Genomic DNA, 18,642 nt, shown 5'->3' on the forward strand with positions numbered 1-18,642 from the left:
TTTATACAATTTATTCTATTGTAACTAAATTCGCACAATGCAGAAATACTTTTAGCGTCTTTTAGGCACCGACAAACAGTGCCGACAGGTCAATTAAGGGTAATAAGTTTGCTGAATTGATTTCAGTTTTACGACTTCGGATAATGCACGTGTTGTTTGTACCTTATTTTTCTTGGAATATGGCTATTCTGTTTTTCAAAAACCTCTCACTAGTGTACAAATGTTCGAAGAGTAAACTTATGTAATTTTTAAATTTAGAACTATGGCGATTTGTTAGATCTGTTCAAATTGTTACTTTGATTAATAATGGAATGAGTCAAAGAGAAGTGGCCAGACACTTCTTTGCAAAATCGATTCTTTACGGCTAGATCAATCCAAAACCGTTTTCAAAATGCTCACAGGTGGACTTTAAACATTTCTACTGTGAGAAGGTTGAGGGAATTTGGTTTAAGGGCTCGCTGTCCAGCAACAGGACCTTTGTTAACAGCAGCACATCGACAACGCCGACTACAGTTTGCTAGAGACCACGAGCATTGGACGATAGAAGATTGGAAAAATGTTTTGTTTAGTGATGAGTCCAGGATGGTTCTTTATGGCTCAGACGGTCGCATCAAAACATACAGAAGACGCGGGGAACGATATGCTGCTTGTGTTCGAAGAGTACGTGTTGCTTTTGGAGGAGGTTCGGTAATGTTTTGGGCAGGCATTTCATTCGAGGGCCGTACTGATCTCGTATTTATTGATAGAGGAGCGTTAAATGTACACCGATACATTACCGAAATTCTAGACATGTATGTAATGCCTTTTGCTGGGTTTGTCGGTGAAAACTTTATTTTTATGCAAGACAACGCGCGGCCACACGTAGCCAGGTGGTAACGCAATATCTGGAAACTGTCGGTGTGCCAAAAATGAACTGTCAGAGTCCAGATTTGAACCCGATTGAACATGTTTGGAACCAACTCAAACGATGGGTAAGAAACAGAATACCTGCTCCAATAAATCGGTTGACGCTCATGGAAGAATGGGAAGCTTTTCCTCAAAACGACATCCAGAATTTGATCAATTCAATGTCAAATCGAATGAGGAGTGTAATTCACAAAAGAGGTGGTAATACATAGTAATAATAATCACGACTTAACTGTAATTTTATAAAGATATTAAAAATATAACATAAGAAATGTTATTTTTTTTATTTTTCAATATAATAATTATTTTGGAAGAAGTTGTTTTTAGACATTTTTTATTTAAAAAATGATTGCATACTGCTTTAGAACATATTCTTAAATATTACACAAACGTCTAATGACAATCACTTTGTGGTATGATTCGTAAAAATTAAAAAATTACAAAAATTTTAGGTGGCCTCTTTTTCGTGACGCACAGTGAAGTTGAAAGAAAAACTGTTATATTTTACAAATATTTTATGTTTAAACAATTTGTACATATTTTTAACTGACATAATATGGAAGTAAAAAACATGAATGAACAATTAATAAGAATGTAAACTAATTATTTACAAATCACGAGAAGTCCATATGTGTAAATTTAAACCATTTATCTTAAGAGCAAGCATTTCGTGTGTTCGTAAGTGTAGCGCTTCAGCATTTTGTTTTCCTGATGACTAAATTTATCATCTCTTCGCCTTTTTTGTAAGAAACCAGTTAAACTTGGACATATAACAACAATCTCCTGCGTGTCTAATACCCACTTGAACCGTTTAATTCCTGCTCCTGTCACTAGATAACTAGTATTATAAGCAGATATAAATTATTTCCAACATATATGTTTTATCTATCTACAAGTTGAGTACTCTTAGGTACTAATAGAAAAAAGTGGAGCTTGTAGAGCCAATTAAATGGTCTTATGAACGAACAACTGTGGCTATCTGACGTAGGTGATCTCTGCAAAAGTTTTGTACAAGTTTGCTCGTAATTATATGATACAGATAAGGTTATCGGGGATTTGGAAACTAAAAAAGATTGGATGAATCGATGAGTTGGAATTCGTCCCCTCAGGTGACGTCGTTATAAAACAACATAGTCGGATTATTGATTGCCTATGTGTTTGTTATTCTTGGAAGGGCAATGTTTACCAGTAAATGTTACTTAATTTCATTAATTTTATGTAAGTAAATTTATTTACTACTACAATCATTTTCTAAGATGTCCTGAAGAAAAATTTAAAAAATTCGAAAGCTAAACGAAACATATCTTCTTATGCGCCACCAATGATTGAATTCAAAATTTCTGAGAATTCACGATTTACCCGTGATTTCGACTACATTTGAGCACTTACGACGCGCGAAATTGGATGACTAATTTCATTTTTTTGTTGCTGGACTATATCGTGTTAATACAATAAATTAATAGAACTAAACATTATAAGGATGGGAACTTTGGCGAGCATTTGAATATTTGACCCATTAAATTTAAATAAGTTGAGGGTATTTCCAGTAAAACTGAAAGTAAAGTACTAACAAAAAATGTGTCATTAGGTGCGTTATGTATCATGGTCTTTTTTTTTATTTCAAAGATATTTACGTGGTTCCATACTTTATTCTAACTATGTATATGTTTCATGCTGTATGGTAAATATCGTATAAATTCCACATCATAACAATATAATTTGATAAAGAAATAAATTAAGATATTGTACTCACAAGTTCGAGCAACTTAAGAGTCCTCGTACGTTCTTTAGAAAGTGTCTAAATAATTAAGGGTTTAACTAAGGGCCTAAGGCTGTTGACTTATTAATTATCTTAGGTCGGACTTACGGGTGGGTGGACCGCTTTACCTTTTAACGGATGGATGAAGTTGTCGGAAGATTGTTGGCTGGTTGGTTACTTACCTGTAAAAAAATTAAGTTATTAATATCTGTTGCCAATCGCCCTAAGCCAACCCAGCTGGCTAAGCTTTGTCGTTTTTTACAATAGCAAATTGTTGAATGATTAAAGCTGATAGGGTAATATTACACGTAGGCGGGTATACCGTTTTATTTGCATATTGATCTTTAGAGAAAACAGTGACGCTATGAAAAAGATGTAAATTTTTAAGAGGACACTTTTAACAATTTAAATTTTTTTCTAAATTTGTGTAAAAGTGGTACACTTGTCGACTATAATTTGGAAAATGAAAAGTTAAATAAAAATTTTGTTTTATAATTGATGATGTATTTTCACTAAAATTTTAAAATAAAAGTTCTAAACATTTTTAAATTTTAGGTGAAATATGATTATCTTATATATAGTTAGTGACTAGTTATTTAAGTGACATAAATATTCAGTTTAGCTTGATGCTATTGTTTCGAGTGTGTGAAATTCCATAAACAAGGGATCTAACTGTTCTATGAAATGGTCCTGTGAGTCTTATGTAATTTCACACCTCGAGCAATAGGTGCCCGCTGACCTAAATATTCATGACTCCTTCGATAGCCCGTGGAAAGGCTCTCTTCGGTGGTTCACATCGACAAAGAGAAACATAAAATATATACAGTGAAAAGAACAGAGAACATGGTTGGCACCTCATGTTATTGTCTTCTTCTTCCTTTTCGTATGCAGGCTTTAAAGCCTGTTTCTTCTTCAATATTAGCCTCCTAAGTTGTTTAAATTATCGCACAATCTTTTTTTTTGGTCTGCCAATACTTCTGCCAAGTCCATTAAGTGACTTATCTCGTGCTATTTGTACTATCCTATCATCTGCCATTCTACTAATGTGTTCGTTGCAATCCTGTTTTCGTTTTGTAACCCATCCATTTATGTCTTCTATAATGCATGCTCTTCTTATGTTTTTGCTTCTTTCCCTATCCAACACACTTTTCCCTGATATTCATCGGAATATTTCTATCTCTGTTGTTTCTGGTAGTCTCGTTCTATATGTGTCAGGTTTTGTCTCCGCTGTGTATGTTAATATACAGTATTATATAATGTAAGTCTAATTGCTACTTTATAGAATCTTGTTTTTGTGTCTTGTGTAGAGTGCCAAAAAGAAACATGGACAATGGAAGGAAGATGGAATACATACAGTGAAGTATTAAAGACAACAGCAACTGAAGTGTGTGGAATCAAAAAATATAATAAAAAGTTGAAAAGGACAAGATGGTGGAATAAAGAAGTGAAGACAGAAATAAAAAAGAAGAAAATAGCATGGAAAAAATACATCGAAACGGGATTAGAAGAAGATAAAGAAAACTACTATAGGCAGAGACGATTGGTAAAAAAAATAAACGCAGTAAGAGATACTTCAAACCAAATACAAATAAGCCCAGAACAAATAGCTAGGGTATGGAAAGAATATTATGAGAAAAAATTTGATACCGAAGTGATAAAGGAAGACAATATAATCAATGAAGGCGAAGAAAACAAGAGCCAGAGCAAATAAGTAGAGAAGAAGTAATATAAGGATTATCAAATATAAAAATAGGCAAGGCAGGTGAAGATCATGAAATTGAACCGGAAATGGTAAAATACATGGGAGAAGAAGGAGTAAACTGGCTATGGAGAATATATAAAGAGGCGTGAGAAAAACAAACAATTCATAAAGACTGGCAAAACAATATCATCATGCCAATATACAAAAAAGGAGAACATGTAAACTGCGACAACTATAGAGCAATATGTCTGTCATCGGTATGCTTTAAAATATATACGAAAATAATAGAGAAGAGACTGAGACAAGAAGTAGAAATGGTATTGGGAGAAGAACAAACGGCATTTAGACCAGGAAGACAGACAAATGACAACATATATATCATTAGAAACCTAATATAATAGAAAGAAGCATAGATACGGGGGAAAAACTGGTATTAGCATTCATAGACCTAAGAGCAGCATTTGATACGATAGAAAGACATATTATAGGGAAATGCTTGAGGAAAATAAACGTACCTAATGCATTGATAAAAATTATAGAAAGTACTTACAAAGAGGTAAAAGGAAGGGTACAAATAACAGGGAAAGATCGGAAGCATTTAATTGGAAGAGAGGTATTAAACAAGGAGATAGTCTTAGCACTTTGCTATTCATAATAGTAATGAACGAATTGATAAGAAACACTAGAGTCAGAACCAATCAACTACAGACAATAATAGGTTACCGCAGATTACAACCGGTAACAATAGAGTCATTAATGTATGCAGACGAGATAGTACTAATAGCCGATTCCGAGAATAAAATGCAGAAACTAATGGATATTTGGGTAGAACAAATAGAAGAACTAAAAATGGAGATAAACGAGGAAAAAAGTAAGATAATGATAATCAGCGGCAAAGGAGATAAGGAAGATAATCAAATAAAGATAAAATGTAAAAACTCAGAATTGGTAATAGTAACAACTTACGAATACCTGGGAAGTATAATAACTAATGACGGAAAAATAGACTGGGAAATAACAAATAGAGCAAAGAAATCAAACAAGTTATATTATGCGTTAGCCCCAATAGTGGGAAAAAGAGAACTTACACGAGAAACAAGAATAAAAATATATAACACAATAGTGATACCGACTGTGCTCTATGCAAGTGAAAACTGGACAATTCTGGAAAAACATAAGAGCAGGATAAACGCAATGGAGATGGGACATCTAAAAAGGATAGTTGGAAAGACAAAATGGGATAGATTAAGCAACGAGACTATTAGGAGAATGGCCAACCAGGAACCGATAATGAACAAAATAGCACAGAGACAAATGAACTGGTATGGGCATCTGATGAGGATGCAATCCAATAGAATAACAAGAAAAATTTATGAAGCAAAAAACATCGGAAAAAGAAGACCAAGAAAAAAATGGATACAGTAAGTAGTAGAGGCGGGAAAACTTAAACAAAAATCACTCGAGGAATTGAAAATAATGGCAGGAAACAGAAAAGAATGGAAGAGGTGGGTAAATGGAAATTAAAATAGCTAGCCCAAATCCGACACCCTGATAGGGTAAAAGGAAGGGGAGAAAGAAAGAACGAAAGAAAGTTTTTGTGTCTTGTCTTAGGTATTTGTTCTTCCAGATTGTGTCATTAAGAGATCCCGCCGCTTTACTTGCTTTTAACCTTTGTTGTCGTACTTCTTCTTCAACATCTGTGTAACTAGTTGCATAAACCTTTCTTCCTGCCTTATTATTTTCCCATCATTTTCGATTTCACATCGTAGTGAGTATTTAGATGTTGTCATACATTTGGTTTTTTCTGCTGATATTATCATCTTGTATTTCTTGGCTGTTGTATTAAAGATGTGCGTTAATCTTTGGAGCTCGTCCTTTGTCTCGGCGATTAATGCGGCGTCGTCTGCATAATATAATATTTGGATTTCTTTGTTTCCCATTCTCTAGCCATGACCTTTACGTACTGCTTGTATTATTTCGTCCATTATTATATTAAAGAGAAGTAGGCTTAACGAGTCACCCTGTCTGACTCCGCTTCGTACTGGTATACACTGTGTTAGTTTTTTATTGATTGTTGCCTTTATTCGATTCTGGAAGTAGATGTTTTCGATGTTTTGTATAATATTGATTGGTATGTTTCTTTTATACAGTAGGTGTAAGACGTCTTCGACTTGGATGCGATCGAAAGCCTTTGTCAGGTCTAAAAAACATAGATATGCTGGTTTATTGTACTCGATGGCATTTTCTGTGATTTGTCTTAGTACAAATACGGCATCTACGCAGAATCTTCCTGATCTGAATCCTTTTTGTTCATCTGATAAAGTTATTAGTTTGTTGATTTTGTTTGTTCGGACATTTGTAGAAGTGCGCTGTTCAGTAGATTTATACCTCTATAATTCTTGGGGTTTTCTTTATCTCCTTTCTTGAACATTGGTATTACTATGCTGTTTCTTCATGCGTCTGGTACCTTGCAGTGCAATAATAGTTTTTGTATAAGTTTTTTCATCTCAAGGGTTATACTTTCTCCTCCGTGTTTTAGAAGCTCGTTGGTTATTCCGTCTGGGCCTGGTGACTTTTTATATTTGAGTGAATTTATGGCTATCTCAACTTCCTGAAAACTGATTTCTATTTCCTATTTTAATTCAGGTACGTTACTGTGTTGATTATTATTGTCCTTTTCTTAAAACTATTCCGTCAGTTATCTTTCCCATTCGTTTGCTGGTATATTATTGTATTACTTCAATTCTGTCATTTCTTTCTGTTGATTTCTTATGAATCTCCATATTTGTTTTTGTGTACCGTAGAAGTCAGATTTCTTTTCTGAACCATGGTGTATTGTTGTTGTTTCTTTTGTTCAATATGACTTTGCGTTTTCCTAGAGCTTCTGTTGCTGCTTCTTCAAGGTTGTTTTTAATTTAGTCCCAGCTCGCGTTTATATCTTCGATGTTGTCCATTTGTTTCAGCTGTATCTTTGTGCTTGCCTTCTTTGGTACATTTCTCTTATAAAGTCGTTCCACTGTGATTCTACATTGAATTAGTACCCGGTGATTTCCCGCAGAAAATATTTTGGTATTATTTTCATTCTTATTTTTGCTAGTACTAGTTTGTGTTCACTTCCTGTGTCTGCTGAGTTTAAAGTTCGGATATCTAGAATCGGATTTTGGTGGATTTTTCTATTATTGACTATAAAATCAATCACAGATTTGTGCCTCCTGGAGTTTTCAAATGTATATTTGTACTGGAGCTTATGGTCGAAAATGTATTATTGATTCTCATATGTTAATGTGTAATTGATAAATATTTACTTTTTGATAACTACCTCAATGAAGCTTGCCCCCTAGAGATCAGGGTTTAGTTGGCCAGAGTTTGAACTGTGTTAATTTACCAACAGTTTCCAACAGCGGAACTGGCCGCGCTAGCCATAGAGAGTTTACAAAGAAAAATTCAGACCATTACGCTTATGCACGCCAGTGATTATTATAGTATTGTTAGTTGTATGTCAAAAAATGTGCATTAATGACCTTTTAAAACACACTAAATTTCATTTATATATGTCAACAAGTTTAAGAGCAATAAGAAAATCGTCACTTTGTAAGAAAAATGTTAACATACAGTTATTATATTCCCCTAATATGTTTCGGAAACTAAGCATTTGAGGACATACGTTTACATATAGTAAGTCATTATTTTTCATACAGAATTACGCTCTGTAGTTTGTCGCACTTTTTTGCAACACACTTTATTAATATTGTTAATGTTCAGTCGTTGTTCTATTAGTTTTTAGATATGTTAAATCATATTTAACTAATTATATTAAAGATTTACATATAAAACTTATATTACTAGATATGTTAGATATAATATTACTAAAATAAAGTATTACATTAAAAGTTCGATTAAAAGGTAGTAAGTACAACTTTGTCTCTAGTTGTTTTACGACAGGTTGAAGCGACAGTTTTAAGTCTTTTTTATAGCGTAAAACTTTTAACTGCGGAGACCACAAGTTTGTTAAAACAGAAATAAAACTTTAATATCCTTTTATGTTGGTAATTTACTTTGAATACTAACACAAAAACCACCTGGAGATTTTATAAAACCACATGCTCAAGATAATACATATACACAACAGTTGAATCAATTATGACAATAATTTTATTTATTACTATCTATAGTTAAAACCAGATAATTGAGCTTACATCTATAGAGAAAATTGCAAAGAATATCTTACAAAGATATGCAGGTCTGAAAGATGAAAATGAATTAAAAGATTAACTCAGGAACCAGGTTGCTTTTGTTAAGGTAAATATAATCCAAAACAGATAATGATTTTATACATATCACGGACCTTAAGGAAACTAATAACTATTAATTACCTAAACTGTTTTACTCTCAAACCACATTCATAAATTTCTATGAAGACGGCTATCACTAGAATTGCGTCCTAATATAGGTATTTACATAAGAGGACGATATCCCAAGGCGACTTTTCTCTTACCACTCAATATTTACAGCGACAGCTCACTCTGCATTAGTGCGTTGTCAGCGATGGATCGAAAACGCAGAGTTGGGCCATGGAAATCGTCCCAGAGGATTCGAAGTCCTTCCCTTCTGTCCTTCGTTCGTCGTCTCACGAGGACGATTCTAATGATTAAATCACTCTCTACCGAATGGATTTTAGGTTTAATGAGTTAAACTACTTCAGTTCTTCTTTCTTTTTGTTCCCTTTCCGATTGCGGCTAATCTGGCAAGAGGCGGCCCACTTCCGAATTGGATGCGATGAAATGTGGCTCTTTATGATAAAAGTTTATTTTTATTAAATAAGACATTCCATATATCTTTAATTTGCTGTGAATATTGTTTTATACACTCCACTGTAAAGACAATATTTTTCAGATCTGTAATAATTGACAGTCTTTGCCAAGAAAATTTAATGAGTTTTTGAGAAATATTCTCAAAATTACTTTTTACTAAAAAAATATTTTTAACTTAATACTTTTATCATCTTTTCTATTTTTTTACTCCAAAAACAAAAATTGTTGATAGACGGCATAAAAAATTGGTATGACCAATATAACAAAAAAAAATATTTTTGGTTTAAACCAAAAGAGGTTAAAGCTGAATACCCCAGTCAAGCAAGCAAGCAATTTAATTGAAACCAACCTGTGAGACTTGTTCGCCCATTCAAATCTTCAAATTCAGGCTACCGTTAAGCGCTTTAGTTCTGTTATCTTCTTGTTACTTGTCCAGGAACATAAAATTGCTCACTTGGACCTCAAGTCTCCGCCCTGGGTTGCTCGAAGTTCGGTGACTTGGTGCTCAAGTGTGTGGGCCCTACGTGCCCGGGTTTTTTGGTTTTGTTAATTTTTTTGGTGGCTTGTGCTGGTTTAAATAAAATCTTATTAGAGCATATTAAAAAATCCTAATACCTAGGGACTACACAATGCTGCGCTTGTCCTCATTGTTAGAGCTACGAACTATCCACTTTTATTTCTTGTTTATTAATTTTGCTTTCGCTCTGGTATATTTATTTATTTATTTGTTCTCAGGGATTTATTTTTATTTTATTCCACTATTTGTTGTTTAAGTCTTGTGTTTGCACCCTGACATGCTGCAGTTCTCTGACTAAAAATCGTACTGTGACGTAATTCGGTACGTTGACTGCCTCTCTTAGGCTGCCTAAAGTTAATCCTTTGTCCATGGTGACTCCTGGGTATTTTGCTTTGGGCTTTGGAATCCTTCCATCGATTTGGGAATTGCCTGCATCATAGCATCGAGTTGATTATGTTTGTTAGCAATACTATGGCTCTCGCCGGTAAGTATTTCAGAGCCCTGTTTGTTATTTGATTTGGTCCAGGTGCTTTCTTCGGTCAACTGTTTTTAATTAGTTCGTTTATCTCCTGCGGTGAAGTTAAAGGGATAATTTCGTTTGGATCCTCGGGCCTTTCTCTTTGCTCTTAAACTTCTTCTATGAAGTCGATGTCTTCGTGTAGGCGATAATTTAGTGTAGATTCTCTCTCGAGAGTAGTCCTCATAACCTCGGCTTTTTCCTCAGTGGAGTAGACAATTCCGTTTTCTTCATATATTGGCGGGATTAATTTTCTATCCCTTCTGAGAATTCTTTGGAGTTTCCAGATATTTTGCATATTTGGGTCTTGTTCCTCCATATCTTAGACGTGGTTTTTCCAGTTTTGACTCGGGTGTTTTCATAGTGCTATTTTGATCTCTCTATTTAGTCGGTTTGCCCTGTTTTTGTCCCCCTGGTTCCTTGTCCTTCTCCCTGTCTGCTTGGCTCTTTTCTTTTTCCTTATTATGACCTTTATTCCCTGGGGTGTGGTTTTAAACGTTCTTATGTGTATTTCTACTTTTTTTTTCTGTAGTGTTGCTCCTGAGTGCTTGTTGTATGATGTTCTCAAACTCTAGGAAGTTGTGTATTCTAGTACTAAACCAGTCTCTTGAAGTTGATACAGATTTTTGAAGGATGTAAGAGGTACCTGAAGGTCAGGTTGTTTAAATAACTGCTCTTCGGGATAAACAAATTGAATAACTTACAAACTGTTTGGTTGATTTAGCTGAGATTTAGCATACTTCACTAACTCATTAATTGACATAATTTGAAGTAGTTATTTTACTTTTCATTACTTAAAATACTAAGTTATTGACATTTATAAATTACTGTCAAAATAAGGGTTTTTTACAATTATTCTTTTGGCCAATTTTTTATGAATTTTTATTTAGAAACACGTAAATTAAAGGCGTTTTTAAAATCTACAACTTTTATTAGAACATTTTTCTCTAAAATGTATAAGAAACATTTTATAAGCAAAAAATTATTTTTTCAATTTTTACAATTTTTATGATTGTTAAAAAAAACAAAGTAAAATCACCTGTACGTCTTTAAGGATTTTTCATCAGCTATTCCTCATATACCTACCTTTTACAACGTTCAAAAACATCTAAAATATTTTTTCAGCTGTCCGGAAGCTTGCTGGATTTGAAGTCATAAAAAATATTAAATCGAAAAAAGTTCGATTTCTGGATTGGAAATCTAAATGCCAAAACATTGGAAAATGTAATTTTTTACAACCAATTATTGTAGTTTAATCTAATTATTTCCCAACAATCTTCCTACATATCTAAGTAAAAAAAAAATTGTCACAATAAAATTTTTATCTCCACATTACTAAAACCGATCACTTTACTATTTTTTGAGTTTCCATTTCTTATATATCTTAAACAAATATTTCTCGAAGTTCTTTACTTGTAAATACTCAAATAAATATGAGAACAATATTTTTGTAACTACTGAATAAAATCATATTAATGATGGTTTAGATCTGAATTCCGAAACGTTTAATATTGTTTTACTTAATTATTACAATAATTCTTAATTATTATTATAATATTATTTTTCTTAATTATGTACTGTTCTCACAAAACGAAGTAAAAATTAAACAAACTATTTTTATATGAATGCAAACTAAAATCTAAACAAAATTAGGTAGAGTTCTTCTCAGAGCCTTCTTTTCATGCGTCACAGTTTTTTGATTTCTTTCTAACGCATTAAGTTGGATGTGCTGGAAAAAGCGGTAGGTTCATGATTAAGCACAAAAATATTGCAGCGTTATATACACAAGCGGTCTATTCCTAACCTACGTTTGATTAGTTGATATTTAAAACGAGCGCTTTCTACAGCCAACCAATTAAGCGAATTACGAACATTTGACGTAAAACTTAATCCGTGCTGGCCATCCTTTGGAAGTGTCAAGAAGTGAAGTGATCGTTGTCGTTCAGGTCAGTATTTGACATTATTTCACGGCGCTGTGTATTATTTTGTGTTTTGAATTATTTATTTGTTCATTAAAATATTTTAAAAATGACAAGATATACAGAAAAGGAACAAGTACTGATACTCAAATTACTTAACTATTTTTAATTAGAAGAGGAAGCTGGACCAACTTTATTATCAATTTCTGCTGTTCGTGAAGTAAGTTTAAAATCAGGCTGAAAATAAAATTGTTTTACCTACTATTTATTTCAGCGTGTTATTGTTGCGTAAGGAATTTCTTTGCCAACTATAAGACGATTCTGATTATTTTATCACCATGAATGAATCAGTAGCACCTCATCTCCGTTTTACGTGACCTAGTGGTTCAATGTTATAATTGGATAACATGTAACGAAATATTTTGCCTACCACATAGGGTATTACTATAGGGGGTTGAAAATTGGGGACAGAAATTATTGGGGCAGAGATAGGAAAGCAAAATAAACGAAACTTATGCGAACGGCTGTCAGGGTTTATTTGGAGTAGCTGGGTCGTGGATAAGGAATGGCAAGGGGATTGGATTGGGACAACTACAAAAATGAAACAAAGGGGGACTTACATGAATCTCCTGGAACAAACAGACAAACAAGACACACGAGTTCTCTCTAGCTATTTGAAATAAGAACGCCGCTTTGAGGAAACTTCCTGCTGGATGAAGGAAAATGGCTCTTCCTTTTTGGAAAAACTAATATCAAAAAATAATAAAGCTAGCTGTCATATGTCAACATTAAATTTTAAAACAGAGAACAAATAAACTGACAGCAATGACCACACCCTAAAATTTACAATAATAATTATTATAATTTAACTTGATATAAAAGAAAATTATTATTAAAAAAATGTCTCTATTTACTTTAAAAATTCAAACAATAAAGTTACCTGAGTTTCACTAAAATGCACTTGAGTTGTAAACTGGACTTCACTGGACTTTAGAATTTCTGCGAGAACTGGACTGGGAATCTCTGACACATGAAGAAAAAAACTGCATCTATAGTCTGGAACGATGACCAGGGACAAGCAAAACGAGGATGGAAACAACGATTCTTCCAAACCTCACTCAAACTGCTACTATTAACTGCCACAAAACTACTTATTTTCCCTAAAAAGGGACAAAAAACGAGAAAACATTTCAAATTTGACGTAAAATTTGGACAAACGCTGAAGCAAACTGCCCCTAACAGCGACCTCAGCGAGAGTGTCGCAATTATCTTTCCGGCCAAACCTTCTCAGCGATCTAAATGGATGTTTATTTGAAACGCAGAATCGAGCGACTTAAATCAAAGAAAAATATCAAAGAATATGCGTCCGTCTTAAAATGTTTTTATATCATCTCGGCGGCGCAAAGAGGATTTGAAATACTTTGGTGTTTTAATACGTATACGAGGGGATTTCAATAAATACCAAGCAATTTACAAATGCTACAAACATAGAATGTTCCGTTTCGCATCTATGTTTATTTCAAACTCATTTGTCATAATAATAATATATTCATTTTGTATCAGTATTCAAACATACGCGCCACTGACTTAGGCTACCCTTAGGTACTCATGGTTTTAGCTGTTGAAGGAGAAGCCAGCTTTGGCGCGAACAACTTCGCTCTGAACACTAGACCAAGGCAGTCGCTATTCTGTATCGTTGGCTTATTTACTGTAATTTGTATAAAGTACGTAATAAAAGTGTATCAAAACTCTTACAATTTTCTTCGTAGAACAAGCACTATTACACACAAAATCTTTAATCATGTGACATTTTCTTCATTAGCGTAGACTCCATTATTGGACATTTTTGCACACGATTTTCTCTTACAAATCCCGTCGCCTTTATTTTTTTTTGTTTCAGATATATCATTAGTTGATATATCGTGATATTAGTTACCCAATAAACATTTTTGAAAACTGTCTTTTTTGTGTTTACAAAAAATGACTGCAACTTATTTAATTGTATAACTAGAAAACAAAAATTAACTATGTTTGTATTATACCCTTTTATATCTAAAAAAAAAAACAATAAATGGATCGTTTTGTTGTCATTTTAAATGTTTCCGTATTTATAAATTTATTAAACAATATATGTAGTCTACTATTTAATCCACCTTGCAATAAAAGTACTAGTTTAATGCCATAAGCTTTTCACCTGTGGCTAAGTATGTATATAAATAATTCTCGAAACATCCAATACATTCTATGACGTCATAATTATTGGCTCACTGAAAGAATACTCTAAGAAGAACCATACCTAATAATTCATAAAATAATTACTTAAATTAGAACTCTGATATTATGATCGCTTAAAGGCGCTGAATAGTGTAGAGTTGATAAGAATTCAGAAAATTCAGAAGTAACAGACTCCCGTATCCAGAGCAGAGACCTTCTTTAAGGGGATTAGTCGGAAAATGGATTGCCGTATCTGACGACGGCAGATCTGAAGTGGCGGTTATTCAATTATTTTTCGAAGAAATGCTACTCGGGACTATCTTTTTTCTCTTTTATGCCCTGCTGGAAAATGTTATATGTAATATCGGCTTGTGTGATGGACTTCTCTTAATGGAATTTTTAAAATAGATCTTAAATTGCTAGAGGACAAAGCTCTAGAGTGTGTATCGATTGGTTTTTGGAGGATGATTATTTGTAATGTATTTTCTGCTTCAATATCAATATATAAACCGTGCTCCAAAAAGTGTAGTATGTTGTACAGAATTAATAAAACCTTAATAATAAAAAAAAATTAATTTTAACTGTTTAATAATTTGAAAAACTGTATATGAAATATACAACGATTTGTAAGAAGATAATTTGTATATTGTAGATTTCAAACTATAATATTTTAAACCAAAGACCTTACTTTTGTTGTACTTTCGTAGCTCAGTATCTTTATTTTTGTATTTGCAAGTATGAAGACCAAAAAAAAATATAAAACATAAATGTCAAATGTAAAATTCATTCATATATTGAAATAAGATTAATAAAAATATCAAAAGTAAAATTCGTCAAAACCATGTATCAACATAAGATTAATATACCTGGTATATAAAAACATAAAATCTCCTAACAGAATAAAATCATACCAAATTGTCAACATCCACAACACACTGATCATATATTCTTAAAGTGTTCTTCGGTTCTAGGAACTTATGAGAAAAACTGTTTCTATTCAGTTACCGATAAAATATTTTTAATCAACTCTAAACTCCCTGTGAATGTCTCTTAAGAATAATTAACAAAAATTTAATTTATAATTTAAAACTTCTTCTATGGTTTCAACTCCTCTTGGTTCAGTTAATCTTCTACTAAGTTGATATTTGCCCAAAGAAAACTATCTCTTATCTAAATTAAAATCTGCTGCTGCTTTTAACTGTACTCTAACTTACATAGGCAGCCTAGACCTACGTCACCGACTCCATTATTTCTACTCACAGATTTAAATCGGCAGCTGTCAGCGCTACCTAGTTTTTAGTACCTTCCAAGGAGTGTCTAAGTGAATGTACAACGTGGTTGTGCACAGTAGTAACACGCGCTTAGTTGCCTAACATTTCCATAAGTCTTTTAGTGGTTGACGACTGTTCCCCACGCCACTAACCGTGTTCTTATGTTTGTCAAAGTAAGTTTTCGATTTTGGTCTACTAACTTGACTAATTTTTTAGCACATATTAATAGTACTTAAGAATCCTGATTCATAATGATAATAACTCTCTAACTAACTAAAAAAATAACGATCCTGACGTTTAGTTGAAATGGTTTGAGGAGTTGAGTGATGATCAATGATTGAAAATGTCATTTGCCAGGACCAAAAGGTATTGCTCGAGAAGAAAATACTGAAATTGACATCTGAAGTCTCTTTTTCAATGAGGGAGTGATAAACACAATAGTTCATTGCACTAATATTTATATAGATAGAATCCGTAACAACTTTCAATGAGATCGAAATGCACAACATAGAGATTCAACGGAAATTCGAGCATTTATTGATTTGTTGTTCCTCATCTCCCTTGCTACTTATCTATGAGTGAATTCAGATTTATGATCCAGATGCTTACTGTTTGACAGTGTTATTGATAGAGATAAGCGAAAAGCCATTGACAAATTGGCACCAATAAGAGATGTGCTGGAATTACTTTTGAACAATTTTCAAGCTTATTTTACACCAAGTGACTACCTCACAGTCGACGAACAACTTCTAGCATTTAGAGGTAGATGCAGCTTTAAGCAGTACATACCGAGTAAGCCGGCTAAATATGGCCTGAAAGTATTTGCTTTAACTGACACTAAGGTAGCTTACACGTTGAATTTGAAAGCCTATGTAGGTAGGCAGTCAGAAGGTCTTTACCAAGAAAGCAACTCGGGAAAAAAAGTTGTGTTGCGTTTAGTTAAACCAGTATCTGGATCTAATCGAAATATCACAGGCGATAACTATTTCACCAGTATTCCTTTGGCAAAAAAAGGCTTTTTACGGAAAAAAAAACTAATTTACGTAGGAACGATGAGAAAAAATAAACGAGAAATACCAAAAGAATTCCTTCCAATACGAAATAAAGTGGAGCACTCCTCCGTATTCACGAATGCTGCGTTTTAGTGTCTTATTATTCGAAAAAGAACAAGGCTGTAATAGTTTTATCCACATTCCATTCCACTGTTGATATAGATAAGTCGACTGGAGATAAAAATAAACCTGGGGTCGTGACTTTTTACCATATGACCAAAGTTGGCCTGGACCTGGTTGACCAGCTTTGTCAACACAATAATGTTGCACAAAACACTAGACGTTGAATAAGGTACTGTGTTACAATTTGGTAAACATTTCCGCAATAAATGTTCTTTGTATTTAAAAATATCACCATTATATAAACGAGAAGATATCACGTGTTCGGTTCTTGCAAAACCTGAGTTGGGAGTTGATCAAACCTCAAATAGAACGAAGGTCTCCAAATCCAGAGAAAGCCAGAAAACCAGATCCCGGGGAAGATATTATGTATGTGGAAAAGTTCGGGATAAAACCACCAGAAAATTCTGTTCTTATTGTGGAAAATGGGTTAATGGTGGCCATTTGAAAGAAATCTGTATAAACTGCCATCATAATGAGGTTATGTGAATGTATTATCGTTTACTTGAAAATAAAGTTTTGTTATAATAATTTTTTGGTTTTATCTTGATAAATAAACTGTACTGATTATATTTCCATGAAAAATAAAATAAAAGTCCAAAAAAGATGCCAAATAAAAAATGGGTGACATTTGTCCCCCACGCAACTAAATATGTCATTCTTAGACTTCATCGCCTTATCATTCACACATTCTCAGTTTTTTAATCCTTCTTCTCCTCATATTGACATCCAAAATTATTAACAACCGTCTCCTAGTCCTTAAGTGGAAATCCAGTAAAAAGTAAAAATTGTTAATATTTATAAATTAATTTAACTGTTCAATATAATATAAACAATGTAACTCGAAAATTTCCCGTCCATTACCATTTCAAATCCATACACATAATTACTATCATTCTTCCGAATAATTTATGTACATGCCAATTCCAAACAAACGCTCTTTATTCCCTGATTTCTTCCGACTAATAACCTCCCTTTGCCAGCGAAACGCAAGCATTACAACGTCCTCTTAATGTCTGCCAAAACTGCTTACGGATTCGGCAAGCCAAACAAAGCTATTATTAATGGAAATCGACGGAAAATATGCAACACCGATGGGCTACTTAACCAGTAACAGGGTGACCCAAGATATAAAAAAGATCTAATATTTCGTTATCATAGGGAACACTTTTTGTTATTAATTTTGAGAAAAAAGTTATTTTTCATAAAATGTTTTGCAAGAATTAAAACCCAAAATTATTTTGACATTCTTCTTATTATTTCATCGTCTTCTTTCGAAGGTTGGCGATCCAAAATAGCTTTGTAAACTGCTGCAAGAAAGATTTCTGTGGATGAACGGTCAAACCATCTCCTCAGGTCATTCAGCCAGGAGTTCTGGCGTCTTCCAACTGATGTTTTGCCATGCATTTTACTTTCCAATATGATTAAGAGTAATTCATATCTTTCTTTCACCTCTCAACACATGACTCAAGTAATGTATTTTTCTCTCTTTGATTATGCAGAGTAATTTTTAGCATCCGTCTGTATATATACATTTCAAAGGCATCTATTCGTTTTTCTGTTTCAGAGTCCATTGTCCAACTTTCACAGCCATACAGCAAAACAGAGAAAACGTAACATCTGATCACTCGAATTCAGAGCTCTAGACGAAGCTCTGATCTTGTAAAAACTGTTTTCATGTTCATGAGTGTTTTCCTTGCTTGTTCGATTCTTGACAGAATTTATTTTTTTGGGTTACACTGGCTGTTGATATTTGCCCCCAAATATTTTATGGAAGTTGCCTGTTCTATTATTTGTAACTTGGCGTACAAATGTACGTTTGTTGATATCTTTGAAAATACTAGAATTGTAGTT

This window comes from Diabrotica undecimpunctata, chromosome 7 (genome assembly GCF_040954645.1).
Source record: "Diabrotica undecimpunctata isolate CICGRU chromosome 7, icDiaUnde3, whole genome shotgun sequence".
In the NCBI taxonomy this organism is placed as follows: domain Eukaryota; kingdom Metazoa; phylum Arthropoda; class Insecta; order Coleoptera; family Chrysomelidae; genus Diabrotica; species Diabrotica undecimpunctata.